A 20,679-nucleotide genomic window follows, 5' to 3' on the forward strand; every position below is an offset into this window, starting at 1 on the left:
CACATTTTACAACTGATCATGACACCCAGTTCAGAAACTGCTGGTTTAAACCAAAAAGCTTAGTGCTTTATATTCACTAGTTTTGTTCTCAAGAAAATTGCAGGTCTCCTAGAGACATGAATTTTATCTAACGTGTACTTAATGCTTAATCAATTGTAGTTTAGATATATAGGTAGATAGATAGATCAAGAGATAGTATTCCCAAATATATATATTCAGTACTTTAGTTGAGAAAGATAGGTATTTGTCATTGAATTGGCCTTTGTTACAATGTCTCTCTTACTATTTTAGGGTCAAGAAGTGCTAGGGAACTACATATTTATTCATATATTTAGTCCATATTTATTGAATACGTACTATGTGCTAATCACAGATGAATAGGTACCATAAGTAAGATAGAGTCCCTGTCGCTGATGACCTTACAGTCAACTGGAAGGAGGAGCATATTATTAAACAGTCAATTTCATTATGCTCTGTACTAAGCCAGGGGAAATACAGAGTGGTGCAGAAGCATATGACAGGAGTACTAAAGCCTGACTTGATTCAGGTGGCCATGGAAAACTTCCTCATGGAGATGTCACTTAAGCTAGGACCTAAAAGATGAATGAGTGGGACTGATGGGGAGGGGTCTGGGCAAAGGTAATGGCATATGCAGAGGCCCAGAGTCATTTTAGAGCATGCCACTTTCAAGGAACCAAAAGAAGTTCAATAGAGCAGGTATAGGGATTACTGAGTCAGGAGTGACTCAAGAGGTTAAACCATAAAGGGCCTTATATATTGGGCTAAGAACTTAACAGTACGTGCAATTGAAGGGTTTTAATTAGGGGTCTGACATGACCATATGTACATTTAAAAAAATATCACTCTGGCTGCTAGGGGTGAATGAATAGAGAGAGGGCAGAATTAGAGGAAGGAAAACCAGTTAAGAAGCCAGTAATTCAGATGGTAATGATGGAGACTTGTGATTTTTCATCAACTTTTTAAGCTCTTATCTCTTTGAGGTGGCCAGATTCTTCATTCCCTCAAAACCAGCTGTCTTCTCGGATATCTCATATAGCCTATCCCTCCTCCGCTGGCACTCCAATCCTGTGCTTATTAAAATAAAACAAGGGAAGGTTCATTGTTCACTCTATGTTTTCTATAAATCTTCTCAAGTCTGGAATGTTTTCTTTCCACATATGGTTTGGCACATGTTCCCTCCTTCCTTGCATCAGTAGTCTTCATGAGACTAAGTGTCATAATATATTTTATAGGTTGGGTTCTTCCAAAAGCAAACTCAGAGTTTCAGGAAGTTTATTAAACTATATTCTTAAGATCAACAACTGTTCAAGGGAGGAGAAAAGAAGGGGAAAAAATCAAGAATGGGCAGATACGGAAAACGGGGGCTGTGAAACAGTCACAACAAAGGACTCAGACAACCCTAAGGTGAGCTCTGAAACTGGGATAGTGGACAGTCCTTCAGAGTTTTCCCACATTATGATGAGCTTTTAGGGCTTTATGCTTCTGTCTTGACCCATACTTTTCCTAGAAGGGGTTATGAACTTAGAAGAAGTTGTACTCTCCAGCTAATGGCAATTTCTAGAGAGGATCAGCAGCTGAGGGCAGTCAGCCAGAGATATTCCCAGAAGCTGGAGAATAAGCCCTTCAGTCCTTAAGTGGAATCTTGACTGCATCACAACTTCCGCCATAAAGGTCTTTCTTGGAATAATAATTCTTTGAGATGTTAATTTGTGTTCCAAAAAATATATATATCACTCCTATGGTCAAATAAGTTTGGCAAATGCTAGGCTAAGCCACTTTCTTTACTGAAAGAATTCTTAGAAATTTAAATATGCTAATTTGCATGGTATATCTCCAATAGGGCATAGAATGTGTAGAAGACAGCAACCATAGGTGACCAGAGAACACATTTTTTTGAGGAGTATCTCTAAGCGCAGTGCCACTAAATATTACTTTGAGAAATAATATTCCAGAGGCAAAGAAGACAGAATAAATGTTATGGTCAGGGACACCTGGAGCTCTGTTGTCTCAGATTTTGTCTCAAGAGTCCAACATAGCACATAACCCATCTTGCTTCAACCACTAGCAAGGTCTATTGCCATTGGTTAGATTACTATAGACTATTAATTCTGGTCCACAGCCAAATCAAACAGGACTTCTTTCTTAATGAAAATCTAACTTAATATGGAGAGAAAATGTTTACTTTATGGTTGACCATATTTCCTTTCTTTCTGGTGGGCTTATGGGGTTAAGTGTATTTTGTTTTCAGAAAATGACTCTGGTTGCAACAAATGCAATGTTACCTTCAAGAAAAACTTATAATGTGATAGTATTGCTGTATGATACAAGGAGGCCTTGAAAATAATTCGGAGTAAACTAGAACTTTTATCAGTCTGATTCCATGTCAACTTTTACATCTCTGTGATTACTGACTTAAATTGTTAAATCTTTCCTCACAGCCCTTTTTGAAATAGTTCTCACTTTAGGATGTCTGCTTAGCTGACTTTGATAGAAATCATTCAGATTAAGTTAGAATCAGACAAAAGACAGTTTCAGGAATAAAAAAAGAAACTCTTCACAGAATTGTGCTACCTGTACTCCAGAAATTTCATGGACAGGAAGATATAATAACTTAAATATACACTTTGAAGGGAGTTCCCGTCATGGCTCAGTGGTTAACGAATCCGACTAGGAACCATGAGGTTGCAGGTTCAATCCCTGGCCTCACTCAGTGGGTTAAGGATCCCGTGTTGCCATGAGCTGTGGTGTAGATCACAGACGCGGCTTGGATCCCCCATTGCTGTGGCTGTGGTATAGGCTGGCGGCTAGAGCGCCTATTAGACCCCTAGCCTGGGAACTTCCATATGCCCTGAGTGCGGCCCTAAAAAAGACAAAAAAAAAAAAAAAAAAAAAAGAAAAAAGATACACTTTGAAAAGTTAGAAATATTTACCCTTAGAAATGGCAAAGAAGACCCTGAATGCCTACTGTGATCTGAAACTACTTTTGCTATAAGCATAGTGACATTAACCTTTCTTAAAGTTAGTAGGAAATAGCATGTGACCTTGAACATGAATTTTCAGTATCACATGGGTGTGTGTGTGTGTGTGTGTGTGTGTGTGTGTGTGTGTGTGTAGAGGGATAGAAAAAGGGAGAGAAACTTGCTTAGAGGTAATCTTGATTATACTATAGCAGTTTATCACTGGGATAGGTTTTGGCTGGAAGAATCATTATTTTATATTTCAAAATTAATTGCAACGCTTTTCAGTCCTAATATGCTGATTTTTTGGTTTGTCGGAGGTTATTTTGAACATTTCTGTCAATCTCGAGCTTGTTAATCTTGGGCAGTAGGTAGACTTTGTTTTATTATTATTTTTATCAAAATAGTGTATTGTCTCTTCCTAAGTTTTCGTTTTAAAAATTAGTTCTTCAGGAGTTCGCGTCATGGTGCAGCGGAAATAAATCTGACTAGGAACCATGAGGTTGCAGGTTCGATCCCTGGCCTCGCTCAGTGGGTTAAGGTTCTGGCGTTGCTGTGAGCTGTGGTGTAGGTTGCAGATGTGGCTTTGATCCTGTGTTGCTGTGGTTGTGGTGTAGGCCAGCAGCTGTAGCTCTGATTAGACCCCTTGCCTGGGAACTTCCATATGCTGCAGGTGCAGCCCTAAAAAGCAAAAAAAAAAAAAAAAATTAGTTCTTCAAAGTGGATTTTTTTCAAGCAATATTTGATTACTGTAGGAACTAACTGAGGAAAAAAGCTTAATTGGACAAGCTAAATAGAAATAGAAGTTACATGTTCAGACACATACTGGCTTTTGAAGATATCTAAGACAATATAAACTGCCTTTTAGGTAAGTGCAAAAGGATTTTTTTAAATAAGTGAATTATTAAAGTCCTGTTAGAATGTGCTTCCCAGAGCTTCGGCAACCAACGTCTTCCCAGTCCCAAAAGACTTTTGATTGATGATGTGCTGTCTGCATGGTCCCAGTTACCCCTCTTTTGCTGAACAGTCACTGAGGGAGGCAAGCATACTGTGAGAAATAGTAATAGTGAAGAGGCTAGGATATCAGAAATCTGGGAATAGTGGTATCAATAAAATCACAAGTTGCTTGACAGAAAGGAAGTGTGGCTTTATCCTTCCTTGACCCCTGCTTCCCTTTCCAAAGAAATGAGTTATTGCTGATACCAAAATATCATCACTCTCTCTTTCTTTTTTTTACTTAATTCCCACCCAGATAGGAAGAAAGGAATTGGTTCAGCTAGTTTCCCTGCATTGCAGATACGCTGTTCTTAGCATTTGTTTGCTTTAGTTTTACTAGCATTTTCCTTTTATATAATGTATAAATATTATCCATAGAAACCTGGGCAGTAGAAAATCAAAACACTCACTGGGCCAAAGATGTTCACAAAGTTTTTAAAATAAGGACAATTCCTAACACTAGGGCAGCAGCTCTTAGCACAAATGCAGATGGATCCAGACTTTGAAATAACCAATTTACAAAAAACACATGTACGCAAGAGAACTCTGAGCCTTGAATTTCTTGTCCAAGATTGGAGTTCTATGTTATTTACTCATTAGGAGACATTGCAAAGAAACTTAGAACTTTTAAGACTTATTCAGGCTGAGCTGTGAATAGCAGGACAATTTAGGAGAACAGGCTCTAGGACTAATTCTCAGGGAAGCCCAGGTTATGAGTGGTTGACCTCCTGCCCTGGATTCTCTCTTTCCTCCTACCTTGTTTCTACTTTCACTTTAATTTGTCATATTATCTGAATTTGGGATTGCAGACATATATATATATGTATATATATATATATATATTTTGTTTGTTTTGTTTTGTTTTTTGTTTTTTTGGTTTTTTTTGGTCTTTTTGCCTTTTCTAGGGCCACTTCCGCAGCATGTGGGTTCCCAGGCTAGGGGTCTAATCGGAGCCGTAGCCACCGACCTATGCCAGAGCCATGGCAATGTGGGATCTGAGCCGAGTCTGTGGTCTACACCACAGCTTATGGCAAAGCCGGATCCTTAACCCACTGAGCAAGGCCAGGGATCGAACCTGCAACCTCATGGTTCCTAGTCGAATTCGTTAACCACTGTGCCATGACGGGAACTCCCAGACATGTATTTTGAAAAGGGATATACGTCTAGGAGAATTAGTCACACTTTGATGCTAATTTGCTCAATAATGCACATTGTTCCTGCTTAATTGGCTAAAACCAGCTGCTCTGTTTTATCAGGGTAAAGGGAAGTAGTTAGTTTTGGCTTAGTGCTGGAGAGGGAATATGGGGGTGACACAATAAGATAGGGCTTCTAGAAGGAGAAACAATAGGAAATGCCTCAAAAGGATAGGAAGAGACTTTTTTCTTTCAATTTATCACCATTTTCCAATCAAATGCCACATGATCCTTTACTTGCTACAACTTGAAATGTGATACAATACTATAAACTTAGCTATATTGTAGTTAAGTAGTCAGCTGCCCTATAGCTGACTAAACTGATCATCATTATAATATTGTTTACTAATGCACAGTGATAAATAACTAGCACAGTTGCTGAAATACTCGAAGTCTGCACCACTAGCACTTTATCTCCATGTAAGCACTTAACATGGAAACCAAGTCAGAAAGCTGTTTGGTGGAAATGGAATACAAACAAGGTTTAAAGGGAGCTAAAACAACTCTCTTCCCAACACTACTTAAATGTCTAAACCCTATTTCCATACTTCTCTCCTGAAAAGAAGTTTGTCCTCACAAGTAGGTTTTATATGACTCAACAAATAGAGAATTCAAATAGCCAGTTGCTATTTATAATCACATTTTCCTAACTAGTTTTGGGTATAAATGCAATTTTCTTCATTTTTACATTCAGTTGAATGATGAGAGTAAACTTCAGTTTATATGCAATTCAACTCTGAACTTCATGCAATGTACTCAATCCTGTGCTAAGTGCTACAAGGGACCTATAGCCATTATATCAGAAAGTCCAAGTACATCCTTGTAATCATTAATTTTACACGTCAACTTGACTAGGCTAAGGGATGTCCAGATAGCTGGAAAACCATTATTTCCAGGTGTATGTCTGAGGGTGTTTCCAGAAGAGATTAGTATTTGAATCACTGGAATATGTAAAGAAGATCACCATCACCAAAGTGGGTGGGCATCATTCAATCAGTTGAGGGCCAGAATAGTTAAGGAGAAAGAGGAATTTTGCTCTCTGCCTCAGCTGCGACATCCATCTTTTGTCCTGTGACATCAGTGCTTCTGGTTCCCTGGTCTTTGGACTCTGATTGAATTATACCACTGGTTTTCCTGGATCTCCAGCTTGCAGATGGCAGATCATGGGACTTCTCAGCCTCTATAATAACATGAGCCAATTTCTATTACATACAGATATAGAGATAGATAGATAGATAGATAGATAGATAGATAGATAGATAGATAGATAGATAGATAGATAGATGGATGTAGGTCCGTTTCTCAGGAGAACCCTAACATAACCATTTATACACAACTGCTACTGTCCAAGTCAAGTCAGGGGTGTTCCTTAGGCGAGATTATTCCTGGCCCTTCCTTGACCATGCCACAAAATTTATAGTTTACAGTTCTTTTTTGCTGGCTTGTGAGAGCCCCATGCTGCGGAGTGGAAAAATTCATAGTCACTAAATAGTGCTACTGGAGACTAGCAGACATAAAGAATTAGATTCTCCTGTTAAAAACAGAGCCTTATTTTCCCCCAAAGGCTAGGCAGTTTTTTCAAAATAATTTGGTATTTACCACTGATTTAAAATTTCACATCCTATACTAAGTTCCCAAGTCATTAGCATTTATTTTTGACTTTTTTTTTTCCTGTATCTATCTCGCCATTTATGGTATTAAAAACATGTTAATTATTTCAACCTTATAATACTTTTGAAAATATCTGGTAAGGCTAGTCATCACCCTTGTGGGTATTAGTTTGATTATTCTCCTGGATATCCTCATGTGCTTATTTTTTTGTGTTTGATGTTGCAAATCAGCTTAGCTTGTTCCAAAAATATCCTTCTGTCTTTTTTATTGGGATTATGTTAAATATATATTATTTTAAGGATTTCCTTTTTCTATCCCTGAGCAAAGTATAAGATATATGTTTAAATTTATTTATAAGTATTAAACAATTTTTATATTTTCAGTAATATGCTAAGTATTTCTCCTTATACATTTATTATCATTTTTTTCTTGATGCTTTATCTTTTAATTTTGAATTACCTCCATAGCTATGTTTATATTTTTCTTTCTTATTCTTTATTTCATATTGCTGCTTCTCTATATTAAACTTGACTAAATTACCCAGAGATTTTTATATTTTATTGGAATTTTCACAGAACCACCTCGTGTAGTGCTTATTACTTCTTCTGTTCTCTAAATCATAAGCTTCTGATTTAATCTTTACTAACTCTTTATTTCTGTTTTCTTGGACTTGTTTTTCCTTTACTAGCTTTTTTTACTTAGAGTCTAAGTAATATATGTTTTCATTCTTCATATTTGTTAAAAACAGCATTTAGAGCTATGAATTATTGTGAGTACAGCTATCAAGATATTCCATACTTTTGATATACTGCTGTTTTCTAAATCACTGGATTTCTAAATCATTGGTAATTAGTTTTCTAAATCATTGGCATAATTACAGTATCTTTTATTTTCTTTTTTGAATAACAAGCTATTTAGAAGTACATTGCTTATTTTCATAATTCAGTTTTCTTGAATTTTTATTTATTTCTTTTATTGCTTTGAAGTTAGAGAATGTGATCTGTATATCTTGTGCTTTGGGGAAATGATCATAGTCTAATCAATCAGAAGGAAGCTGCTCTTTTATTGTGTAAGGCACAATGTTCAGTACCTAACTAATAAATCACCTTTTTATAGTTCTTATTTATATTATTTATCCTTGTTTATTTCTTGTGCATTTGACAGACATGATTTAAAAATCCAACTCCAACCTTTACTAATTGTGGCCTTGGGCGAATTATATAATCCTTCTGTGCTTTATCACTCAACTGAGCCCAGCTCTTGGACTGTTAATGAAGATTATATGTTTTAGTGTGCATACAGTATTTTGCATGCTGCTTAGAACATAGTAAGTGCTTTTATCTTATAATTATCTGTTCATATTTTTGACACTGTCATATTTTGATTTTTTTTGGCCATGCCTGAGGCATGTGGAAATTCCTGGGGCAGGGATGGAACCCACACACAATAGTAACCAGAGCCACAGCAATGACAATGACAGATCCTTAAACCATTGAGCCACCAGGGAACTCCCATATCATATTTTGATTTTTTTAACTCATGTGACTATCTTTGTTTTATAATAAGTAAATTCAAATCTTTAAGTTTTGTTATCTTTTTAAGAATTGTTCTTCCTCCCTTCCTCCCTCCCTCTGTGTTTCTTTCTGAATGCTTTTCCTCTGTCTTGTTTTCTATTTTTTATCATATACAGCATTCATTAGCACTTCTTCTTCAGTTATTTCAAATATACACAGTGTGTTTGCCTTTAAGCACTAGTTAGATCTGAAGCTTAAGTTTGGGAGTAGAACTAGACAAGAAGCTTGTTGACTAGATGAGTGTGAATCAGAGAGGCTTCAGACACAATTCATCAGTGTTTTAAAACCTGTACCAAGGAAGATTCTCTTAATGTAGTAAAATTAAGATGTGAACTCTAAAACAACTGTGAGGATTTTGTTGTAAAGGACAGAATGCAGTACTTTAAATGAGACCATGAATTCTTTGGTGGAGCCTGGAGTAGAGTCTTCTCAGCTGGCCAGTCCATTTCATGAAAGTAGCCTTTCATGTCCCTCCTGAAAGTGGCAATATATTTGGAAAATGACAATAATCTCCTGAGCTTTGGAATACCTTTCTTAAGGGTTTCTGGTTTCCTTTCTTTTGAAGACTTGATGTGAGGAGATAGCACTAATTTTTTTTAAACCATCCTAATAATAATTCCTGATGTTTATGTAGCAATTCAGAATTTGTCTCATTTGATGCTTATGTTAATATGAAATAGGAACAGGAGGTGTGATTACTCATATGTTCCTGGTAAAGAAACTGAGGATCAGAGAAGAAATAACTTCAACAGGTTTTTGTAACTAATAAAGGGAAGAATTGGGACTGTGATTGTTCACCACTTTTTATACAATAATGTGCTATCTTTTAGAGGACTGTGATCATCAGTCAAGCAAGACCCTCAAGAGATACTTGGTTTGATTGAAAATGGTCAGAAACCTCCCATCCAGGCTGGGAATCACAAGACTGCCCAGTTCCTGCCTCTGTGCTTTTGCTTGAACACTCCCTCATCTTCTCTCCAAATACAGGCCATTGTTTCTTTCTGTGCAGGGCTTAAAAATCTCTGTCGCTAAGATAACTCAAATGTTGTGAACTTAGGGATACTCAGATCACTACGTTATTGCTCTTGTTATTTCACATAATCCTTTTCATCCATATTTCCATTGTGAACTACTCCAAAACAGGCATTATGTGTGATAAATGTCAAGGGCAAGGTATGCTGGCATCTCCTAGCTTTACAGCGTAGCCTGGGGAAAACCTGACAGACTACATTAGTTTAGGTCATGTTTTTCCCGTTTATTAGAATGTGATCTTAGATGTACAGTCATTTGACTCCCTATTACCTGTTTCTTATCTGTAATATGTAATAGCTAATATTTGTTGAATATTTACTAAGTTGCCGGATGCTTTACATATATTATCTTTAATCCTTACAATAAATTTGCATGGTAGGTAGAAATTGTCCTGTGATTACAAATGAAGAAACTGGGATTCAAAAAATTAAGTGGTTTATCCAAGATCACACAGAAGATGGTAGAGCCTAGGTTTGAAGCCAGGTCTTTCTGAATAAAAATCCCACACTTTTTCCAAAATATCCAATAGTGTCATAATAATAATGACTTCTCAGTGTTAAAGTTAAGAACAATGAGACACCAATATCAAATGCTATCACTTACATGGGGAATCTAAAAAAAGGACACAATGAACTTCTTTGCAGGACAGATACTGACTCACAGACTTTGAAAAACTTATGGTTTCCAAATGAGACAGGTTGGGGTGGGGGGATGGGTTGGGGGTTTGGGATGGAAATGCTATAAAATTTGATTGTGATGATCCCTGTACAACTATAAATGTAATTGAGTAATATAAAATGCTATAATATTAGAAAAACCAGCAAGTGGCAGAGGAAAAAAATTAGGAATGAAAAAATTAGGCTCGCGAATGACCTAGCACAGTGTACATTTCTTCTTTCCTCCCTTTCCTTACCAGCATGCCCTTTATCACAACCTACAATTTTAGGACTCCCTTTAAGGTACAGCTTGGTGAACAAATTCTTTTGCTGCTAAATTCTTTCTTTCTTTCTTTCTTTTTTTGCTTCAATAGACTTTTCAGCAATAGCATATCATTGGACAATTATAGGTAAGAAGTTAGTTTCCTACTGAATTGAAAATTCCTTGGCATGAACTGGCATATTTCATCAATTCCAAAATGTATATTTTTCATATTTGAGCAGCTCTGACATCAAGATGAACCTACAGTTGATGGTATCTCATAATTACTTATGGAAGTTTTTCTTTTCTTTTCTTTCTTTCTTTCTTTCTTTCTTTCTTTCTTTCTTTCTTTCTTTCTTTCTTTCTTTCTTAGTGGCACATAGAATGATATTATGTCTTAGAATCAATGAAATATAGGTACATTTTGTTAAAGGTAGTGGCATGTTTTATGGAATTTAGCCTCTTTTTAGAAGGTGTCACAAAATTGTAGAAAGAAAATTATGTGTGAAATCATTTTATTGATGAGGAAACCGAGGGCTAGAAAGTAAGATGTGATTTTTCTCGGTTTATAGAACTTCTAGGAGGCAGAGCCAAGACTATAATGTAATTTTTCTAATTTTTATTACTTTCTCCCCTTGTTTGACCTGTGCAGAAGTTTCATCTTAATTTTATTGTATTCTTTCTCTTCCTCCCTGCACACTGAGAAAATATGCTAGTTCGTATTGGTTCAATAGGCACAAGTCCTGAATTACAAATACAGGGTGGTTCTCAGTACTCTGAGTGGGCTTGTTCTCTATCTGGTTCTCACAAACAGGTGAGTATCTTCCTCTTCCTCAGAGCATTGGTGAATTTAACCTTTTCCTGCCCCTACTTATTGACATTTTTTCATTTGTTTCCTCCTATCTCCTGTCTGAATAAAATTCTTTACTCACCTATTGTATTATTTTCTGCCAATAAAATAGTGCACTTCTAGTCCATCTCAAATGGACATTTAAAAAATTTCTTCATAAATACAAAGGCATATACATTATTAGCATAACAGATAGGAAGTTATCAATCACATTTTTATTTTTGATGTTTCTATCCTTTTCAGCCTCCTCAGCACTCTCTGTTCAAAACTCTCTGAACTTAGAAGGTATTCAGTAAACTCCTGCCAACAAGCAGATCGGATCAGCAGTGGGTCTGTAGCTACATCTCTCTTTCCCTGCTAAATCAACAGCAGAAAGCAGTACCTAGCATAGTGACTGGCACATTGTAGGCACTCACTAAATGATAGTTCTTTTCTCTCATTTTCTAATCCACAATATCCACATTATAGTTTATAGCTGTGGACTCAGACCCTGATATTGGCTCTTACCTTAGTGGGGCCTATATAAGGAGTTCTCGGTCAGACACTATGTATACATCAGATTTATGACTTACCAACTTAGCTAATACTAGAATGGGAAGAAAATATGAGTAATTAGTTGAGCCACTGTCCTCATTGTAAAAGTGACAGTCCCTGCTGTAAGCGCTTTTACCTTGACATCATTAACCCATTCTCCTTGAGGACAGTGATTTGGCAATTAGAAGACACCTCCCACTTCCAAACCATCAGAAATTACAAATGCTCTTAAACTTTTCAACTTCTAAGACATGGCTTACCTGTTTTCTAAACATTGACTAATATCTATGCCAGTATGATATAGAAGAATGAAAATGAGCTCTGCCTTAAGAACTCTATAACTTTGCACAAGGCAGTTAACCTTTCTGAGTATCTTTCCCTACTCTGAAAAATTAGGATAATAATACCTCTCTATTGTGGTTTTTATGAGCTCATATTTATAACACAAAGCATACTGCTAGCAATAAATGCCGGTTTTCTCTCCATTCTGCCCCGCCCCTAACCAATGCCAGGCTTTTCTGATCTCTAGCTAACTGTTTAGGTCTTTTTCTGTCCTTGTATCTTGATCAAAAACCTTGACTAGTACTGGTTAGGACACTTGTTTAGGGATTTATGCTCTCTTGCCTTCCACCACATCATTTCAGAGGGCAGATTTTCCTGTGGGTAAAAACTCTTGAAACAATGTTAATAAATGAGAAGTGCCAATATTACTTTTGCAGTGATAGGAGGTAGGTGAGAGCTTAGGATGCAGGTAGGAAAAGTAGATTCCTCATAAGAAGCATTATTGTAGTCAAGACACAGTCACATTCAAAACCACTTATTTGCCTATTTTTCCATTTGTCACTTTGTAGGTTTAAAACAACGGTTCTCAAACTGTGGTCAGAGGAGGCCTAGGGGGTGGGGAGTCCCTGAGTCTCTTTGTAGGGATCTGCAACTCTTTCCCTTTCCACCTATGTATCTGTGTAAGATTGGATTTTCTTCATATACTTCAACTAAACAACTGATTGAATCCAAATGCAGATTTGAAAATACTGCTGTCTTCTATTAAGTCAGATATATATGAGAGTTGCAGAAGAGTGAAACAGTGCCATTCTTCTATTTTTAAAATTTTGACAATAATCACATTTCATAAAAATGTTAATTATGTTAATACATACTAGGCTTGTTATTGTTTAAATGAATAAAAATAAATATTTTAATTTCACAATTCTACTTTCTAATATGGTAAATATTGATAGGTATAATGCACATAAACAAAAACTTTATAAGCTAAAACATTTTTTGAGTATAAGGAGGTTCTGAGACCAAAATATTAGTCTAGAAATTAGATTACAAAGTTGTAGTTATTATGCAAATTCCTCTACGTTAGGGATCAGCAGGCTCTACTGCCCACAGGTCAACATGCAGACTTCCTCTTGTTCTTACAAACAACGTTTTATTGGAACATACCCATACCCATAGTTATGAATTGTCTATGACTGCTTCAGTGCTACAGTGACAAAATTGAGTCATTGAGACAGAGACTGTATGACCTGTAAAGCTTAAAATATCTGCTTTCTGGCTCTTTATAGAAAAAGTTCACTGACTCTGCTCTATAATATAGAATGTCTATGTACAAATTTTTAAAAGTGAAATGTATTTCTCTGATTTATTCTAATAGTCTCCTTACTTATACAGATCAAATCAATCTTGATGATCAATAAGTAGACAGATGATATAGCTATATTGCACAAAATTAACCTATAAATATTTACTGATAATGTACTGTGTTCCAAATACTGTGAAAAGTAAAGGGAATATAATGCTGAACAAAGCAGACATTGACATTAGCTTCATGGAGATTACATCTTGTTTACTCAGGCTCATTTTTGCTTTGCTTTGTTTATCAAGGCTAGATCATGTCTAACTTGAATACACCATGGCTTAATGAACCTTTGTCTAAAATGGAGACATCGATAACTGTCAGAAATATGCAAATTTTCTGATGGATTGTGGCCCTTCAAATGGAAGTCTAAGGGCTACCAAATTTGAATTTGGAAAACATGACATTTCAGTCCAGTGCAGATAAGAGAGACGTGTGCTAGAGTGATGCAGCATTTATTAGTTCAACAAAATTTTATTAAAATGTTCTATGTACTGGACACTGTGCTGGTATATGACTTCTGTCCTCTTATGCTTACCAAGTAATTAGGGTGAATCATGCCATGTTAGACAAAGGGAGAAGGGATTATTATTATTATTACATTGGGATGTTATAATTTCTGAATTCTAGTCCTTCACTGAGGAATTTATATGGCCATGGAAAAAAGGATTGGTAAATTTTTTCTCAAGGCCCAGAATAAGATGATACTGACTTTATTTTATATCTCTTTCCTTGAATTGCAAAGATGGACTTCAGTTATAGGAAAAATCATATACCCAGAGAAGTTTAAAGTTAGAAGAAATTTAACCTGCTCAAATCTCAAACTGAGGCACTGAGAGGTTAAGTACTTTGTCTAAGATAATGCACACAGTTTGTGAACAACTGGGAACTAGAATCCCATACATGAGCTCTTTCCATTGAACCACACCATTCTCTCTCTTTTCCAAAGTGTTTACTATGAATGAGACACGAATATTACATGTAATCTACTGCCTTGTCAGGACAAAAACATGAAATTAAAATCCATCCATAATGAGATCACGTCTCTGAGTGGTTCAGAATAATTCTTCAATTTAGTCATACTTATGGGAAGTAGATTCCAAAAGCAGTGACAAGGAGAGACAAAAATAAGTGTCGTTTCGTGGATTGGGATAATTGAAGGAAGGAGGGTGAGGCAAGAGTCAAATTACAAAAAAAGACATGAGCACATGACCAGTAAACCAACTAGCAGCAACACTGTCTTTTTGTGTTTGTAACTAGAGAACCAATTCGAATTGTGACTTGGGCAAGTATTTTAACGTCGCTAAGCTTCCAGTTTCCTATATGTAAAAATGAAGCTAAATCAATATAGCTACCCCATAGGACTGTTGTAAGGATTAGAAATGACAATTGCAAAACACATTAACTCAGTTCCTGGCATAGAATAAGCATTCAGTTAAAGGTGAGTATTATCACTAGTGTGAATTAATTTTGTTGTGATCACTTTTAATGATCCAAATGTAATTGGGTTTACACATAAAGATATCTCAGCAGTCTGGCAATTCTGGTATTCTGAGATTGTCTGCATCTTCTTTTTCAAATGACAAACAGCCTTGCATCTCCTTGAAGGTACACTGAAATTGGATTCAACGATGTGGTCTTGGTGACAAATGGATGTGAAATCATAAATTGGCCTTTTGGCTTTTTTGTGAAAAAAAGTAATTATAAAGGAATTTATAAGTAAGTAGCATGTCATCTCCATGCTTCTTATGGGGAGAACACATCATCACATTCTTATTCTTTTTCTTTTTGCCTTGTTCCTTGTACTGTGAACATTTTCATTTGTACTACTAGTCACAGAAATAAAATCTGGTTATAGGTTGGAGGGGAAACTGTTGGATCAGGCTTTTAGAGACTAGAATTTTTTGCTTAACTCATAAGCTTCAATATCTACATATAAGACTTGCTCTGCTAAGGAGTCTTTTACTCACCCCAACAAAATCAATGAAGAGGTTTCTTAAAACACATTTATGGTGACCCCTGACAGACAATTGAGTAACTAGGGAAAAAAATCCAATTTCTTCTGGTTTCAAGCCAATTCTAACAAAGATTTTTTGAGTATATACAAAATGTGAGCACTGCACTAGGCAATGGTGAATAAGACCCAGCCCTTGTTCTTAAATCAATCCATTAATTTATTCATTAAAAAATAGTGGAGGCATGTTGATTGCCTCCTATGTGCTACATGCAGGACATATCATAGTGAACAACGTGGATTTGGTTCAGCCCTCAAGGAGCTTAGAGTCTAATGGGAGAAACTGATTTAGTCAAATAAGTGTGTAATTATAAACAGTGGTGCACACTATGAGGAAAGGGTGCTTTGGTGTCCTGAGAACATATAGGAGGAGAGCCCAACCAAATTTGGGAAGGCTTCCCTGAGGGAAGTGACTTTTGACTTAAGATCTGAAGCATAGGTACATGTTAACTAGTGGAAAGACAAAAAGGGAATCATTCCATAAAGCAGGGACACCGTGTGCAAAACTGTGTGGCAAGATGAATTATAGCAGATCTGAGAGCTAAAGGGTCACCATGGCTGGAATTCAATGCAGACATCAGAGGGGAGTATGCTGTGAAATTAGCTTAGAGAGATGGGCAATGAGTGGGGTCAAGTAGGCCCTTATAGGCCATCAAAAAGAATTTGAATTTTGTTTTTCAAGTGCAGAAGGAAGCCATTTTTAAGAATTTCAAACAGCAAATCTGCATAATCTGATTTTTTATTTCTAAAAATAAATTGTGGATCACAAACAGAGGATGATTTGTTTGTGGTTAAATGTGGAGTAGGTAGGAACATACTCCACTAGTTCAGGCAAGAAGTGACAATGACTTAAGCTAGGGTTGTAGCAATGGAGATGGAGTACATGGGACAGATTTGCTTCAAATAATCAACCCATCCCTCTATCCCCCAATATTTGTCCTTTCAAATATTGCAAAGGGTTTTCTCATCAAGAAATCCCCTATTAAGCCCGCGTGGCTTAATAGTTGCCCGAACATTAGCAGATGTTTGCTGTTCCCTGATGTTACTATGTCTGCAACACCTCAGCAAGACCTTCTTCCTTTTCAGTACTCTGATACACTTTTTGATATTAAATTCTCTTCTGACTGATTCGTTTGCTCAATATAATAAACATTTGCTTTGAATATAAAAATGTAACCATGTATATTATTGTGGAATAAGACTAGTAGCTATAAAGTTGTCTCTAAAGATGCTCTAACTAGTTGTAATTTAATAGAAAGAAGACAAAAAAAAAAAAATCCAAAATGGCAAAATTGGGTCTGATACTCATAGACTTTAGAGCTGGTAGAGGGAAAGGGAATTTAATCAAATGCTCACCACTTTCCACTTTTTTTTTTTAGGCAAAAAAAATAACAGATGTTGATTGACTTGCTAAAGACCACAGAGCTAGGCACTAGTATTTAGTCTAATACATCATGCCGTATTTGAACAATATACCAGCTCTTTATATGCTATTGAAAAACAGAAAAATGAATCAAGTGAATTGAGCCAGTAGTGTTTAGATTTATTTTCATTACCTGGACCATCAATAGTGCAAATGAGGGGTTGGTGGGAGTCAGGATAGATCTTTGCATCCCTAAAATTTTGCAAAACCTGAATGAATACAATAACTTCCTTAAGCTATATTTTATAGCTTACAAACATCATAATTTTCTTTATTTTTTTTGTCTTTTTGTCTTTTTAGAGCCACACCCGTGGCATATGGGGGTTCCCAGGCTAGGGACCTATTTGGAGCTGTAGCCACCTGCCTACGCCACAGCCATAGCAATGCCAGATCCGAGCCGCATCTGTGACCTACACCACAGCTCATGGCAACGCTGGATCTGTAACCCACTGAGTGAGGCCAGGGATTGAACCCACAACCTCATGGTTCCTAGTCGGATTCATTTCCGCTGTGCCATGATGGGAATTCCCCAAACATCATAATTTTCAGTATAATATTTTGGTTGTACCTATTAACATGTTCTAAAAAATATAGTTTCCATTGAAACCTAGAATATTGGAGATATTTAGAAAAAACCTCCACTTAGTAGGTGGGAAACTAAAAGAGAAAAAATAAGGGTGAGACATAAAAAAGAGCCAGGAAAATATAATGCATACCTCAAAGTCCTGACATGCTGGCTATGGGTGGACCGTGAAGTGCTCTGATGCTACCCTTTCTAAGCATTTTTTCCGAGAAGTAAAACCTAAACTTGATCAGCTGCAACAGTGGTTCTCAACTCTGGCTGTGCATTAGAATCAGCAGGAGAGATTTAAAAAATGTTGATTCCTAGGACTAAATTAGACAGAGTGTATCAGAATCTTTGGGAGATTGGGTCCAATCTATTTTTAAAAAATATCCTCAACTAGTTCTAATGTGTAATCAGGATTGAAAGCCATTGAGACATTTGGTTCACAAGGCTCCACCATCACCTACTTGCAATAAAACACAAATAAATAAGCAAAATCTAATGAATGTTCCCTGAAGAAACATTACTATTCCTGATAGTTAAGACCAGGGAGAAATGTCTCTCTAATCTCTTCTTGAAAGGACACTGAGTAATGAAAAATAAAAACAAAAACACAAACAAAAAACAAAATGCCTTTCTAAAATATATATATATATAAATTCACAAACATTTTTCTCCACTTAGCTTTTAATAGATGTTGGGTGCTAGCTATTCCAAATAACCAATTAAATGGATCTTTAAATGACAATTTAGTGTTGGCATTCTGTTGTGAAATTTGGCAGCCAAAAGGACATGTGCCTAAGAAGAAGGCCATCATCAGGACCTAGCCTTAATTGTTGTGTTTTTCCCCTTGGGTGGTGATGGATTTGCTCTGGGCCACCCACATTCAGATCCTGCTGTGGCTAGTGATACATATTTGTAAGACAGCTCATCCTGGCTAAGCTTGGAGTCTGTGAATCAAAGGAAAACTATCAAATGGATAAAAGCATGGGCTTTGAAATCAGACAAACCAGGGCTCAAATTCTGAGATCATTTCCTGCCTCTTGACTTTGGTCAAGCTGTTTAACTTCTGTGACCCTTAGTTTCCTTATCTCGCTAGCAATATGAGTACCTACCCCACAGGTTGCTGTAAGACCCAAATAGGGTAATGTATAACCATTTTCTTATCATATAATATGTGCTCAATTAACATCAACAACTTAAGAGAATTGTTTATTGGTTAGGAAAATGTCAAATCTTGTATTAGCCTACTCCTAAATAGTTGAGTTAACCACGTGGCTAGGTAGGCATTCTGGCTAAAGTCCTTCTGTTGCTGTAGAATGGAAACTTCTCTGAAGGTATCTACCAGAATATTATATCATTAAGTCAGCAAATCTCATCAAGTATCTCATTTTGAGTAGCCTTTTCTTTCTCCCCCACAATAATGGCCATTTTTTCCCCCTCAATTCACTCATGACCTTCTATTTTGTTCTAGTCTTTACCTGGTTGCTGATCTTTGGCATTTTCTTAAGTTCCTAGTCCTATGGACTCACCAATCTTGCATGCTTCTGATTCACTCTCAGAGCTCTTGAAAAATTCTGGCTCATATTCACTCTACGGTTCTTTCTACTCCTGGGTACCTCAAGTAAGAAAGATACTCTGGCCCTCTGTAACTGAAGCCGTAGTACCTTTCCTCTAAACCAGTGCTCTAGCGTGCTCATTTGCAGATAGACCACACCATCTTCTTTCAAAGAAGGATTAAAACTGAAGCAAGCTTCAGCAGCTGAAATAGTGATAATATAAACCTTGAACATATTACAAGATGGAAATCTGCCCCACCTCATGGTTTCACTGAGTATGTTTTCTAATGGTGTGTTATGTAGACAGTTCAGATGTTAATTCATTTAGACTGAACTTTAAATAAATCAGTGATGCTAAATCATCTATTGATCTAAAATTAGGTTTTTAGGAGTCTTGTATTTACCTAAGGAGTGCAATACATTTTTTCCTGATTACTGAAAGAGATTGCATTTTAATAGCCAGAGTTATCTCAATAAGTCTGTTTAACTTGAAACCATGATAAAATATTTGACCAAGTGTAAAGAAATAAGATCAAGTTATTTCTCTCCACTTTAGTTACCTTCCCAAAATATTGTCCACACTGCCATTTCAAAAATGGTTTAGGCTACCATTTATTAAGCTTCTACTATGTATTAGCTATGTTTTAGATACTTTACATATTTCATTTATCTCTACAACAGTTTTATCTGATAAGATATTATTATTGCCACCCATATTCATAAGAAGAAACAATGTGTTTCAGAAAGGTCATGTACATTTCCCAAGATCACATAGATAGGAAGTGGCTCAAGTCTCCATGAGGATACATGACTATGAGCATAATTACTGCTCCACACTGCCTCTGAATGCTTGATGATCTCTCACATTGAAAATTGTATGTACAAAGTAGTCCCAGCTTCTACCTCAAGTGAGGGCATATGTATTTCTGGTTGTGATGAGTTTTTGACAAGATCCAATTGAAATAATGTTTTTGCCCCATTTTAGAGTTATCACTGCTGTGGAAATTAAAATAGACTTTCTAAACACGAAGGGGCTAGCCTTAGACTTTCTACACTAATCCTCAAATTAGCTTCAGAGACACCAACTTATAAAAGAGCAGGAAGGAATGAGTGGCTTTTTGAAGCCTGTTTAGCAAATGTGGAAATGCCTAGCTACTGTCTGAATGTCTGTCCATTTGTTTGTATCTGTGTCCAGATGCAGTCTTGGTTTAAAGGTCACTTTAGGCATATATCAAAACAATAACTCTGTCCATAAACCCTAGGAAACAGCAAATCTCAATGATTGCCACATGCATGTAGTACTGTAGTAGGGGCAAGGGAGCTAAGAAAGTGCTAGGCTGGTGTGTCCTGAGTATGCTGCATCTCCAGAATTCTTGGTCAGACCTAAGGTGCATGTTTTCCAGAAGCATATCCACTATGAGCTTCATTTGTATTTATGCCAAATCAGATTGAGAAAATAGATAATGATTTGCTACCATATACATTAAACCTTTATTATAGAAAATTCCTGATGGACAGAGAAAAGACATTGAAATCTTACCCAGAACAAGTTTTTATTTTTAATCTAGGAAACTGAAAGAAATGCTTCTAAGACACTTAACCCCCAAATTCAAGATCTATCTTAAATGTTTTTCAAGATACAAATAAAACTCAGTGTAACCATATAGTTGACTTCCTTTACCCATTTTTCCCTTCCCCCACACTTTTGGTGGTGAGCACACTGTAGTGTACATAGAAGTCAAAATATAATGCTGTACACATGGGAAAGAAACAACTTTTGTGTGTTTCCA

The 20,679-nt window shown here is 36.4% G+C and overlaps 1 protein-coding gene across 5 annotated transcripts in view; it reads left to right on the forward strand.

Annotated features, from left to right (window-relative positions):
• Positions 1-20,679, forward strand: part of SLC6A14 (solute carrier family 6 member 14) — a 371,528-nt gene that overhangs the window by 255,489 nt on the left and 95,360 nt on the right. Inside the window, exon 1 of one of the 5 annotated variants that reach the window (XM_085006375.1) lies at positions 1,296-1,425. The exons of 2 other annotated variants lie outside the window; for them this stretch is intronic. The gene's annotated coding sequence lies outside the window, so the exon portion shown is untranslated. Of the gene's footprint in view, positions 1-1,295; positions 1,426-20,679 lie in introns of those variants that run through there. 2 more of the 5 variants (XM_085006374.1, XM_085006373.1) reach the window with 2 other exon arrangements.

Source organism: Sus scrofa, chromosome X, assembly GCF_054392235.1.
Source record: "Sus scrofa isolate SSC_HxYL_T2T_F1_AM1 chromosome X, Sscrofa_HxYL_maternal_Yorkshire_Landrace_v2.0, whole genome shotgun sequence".
Taxonomy (NCBI): Eukaryota; Metazoa; Chordata; class Mammalia; order Artiodactyla; family Suidae; genus Sus; species Sus scrofa.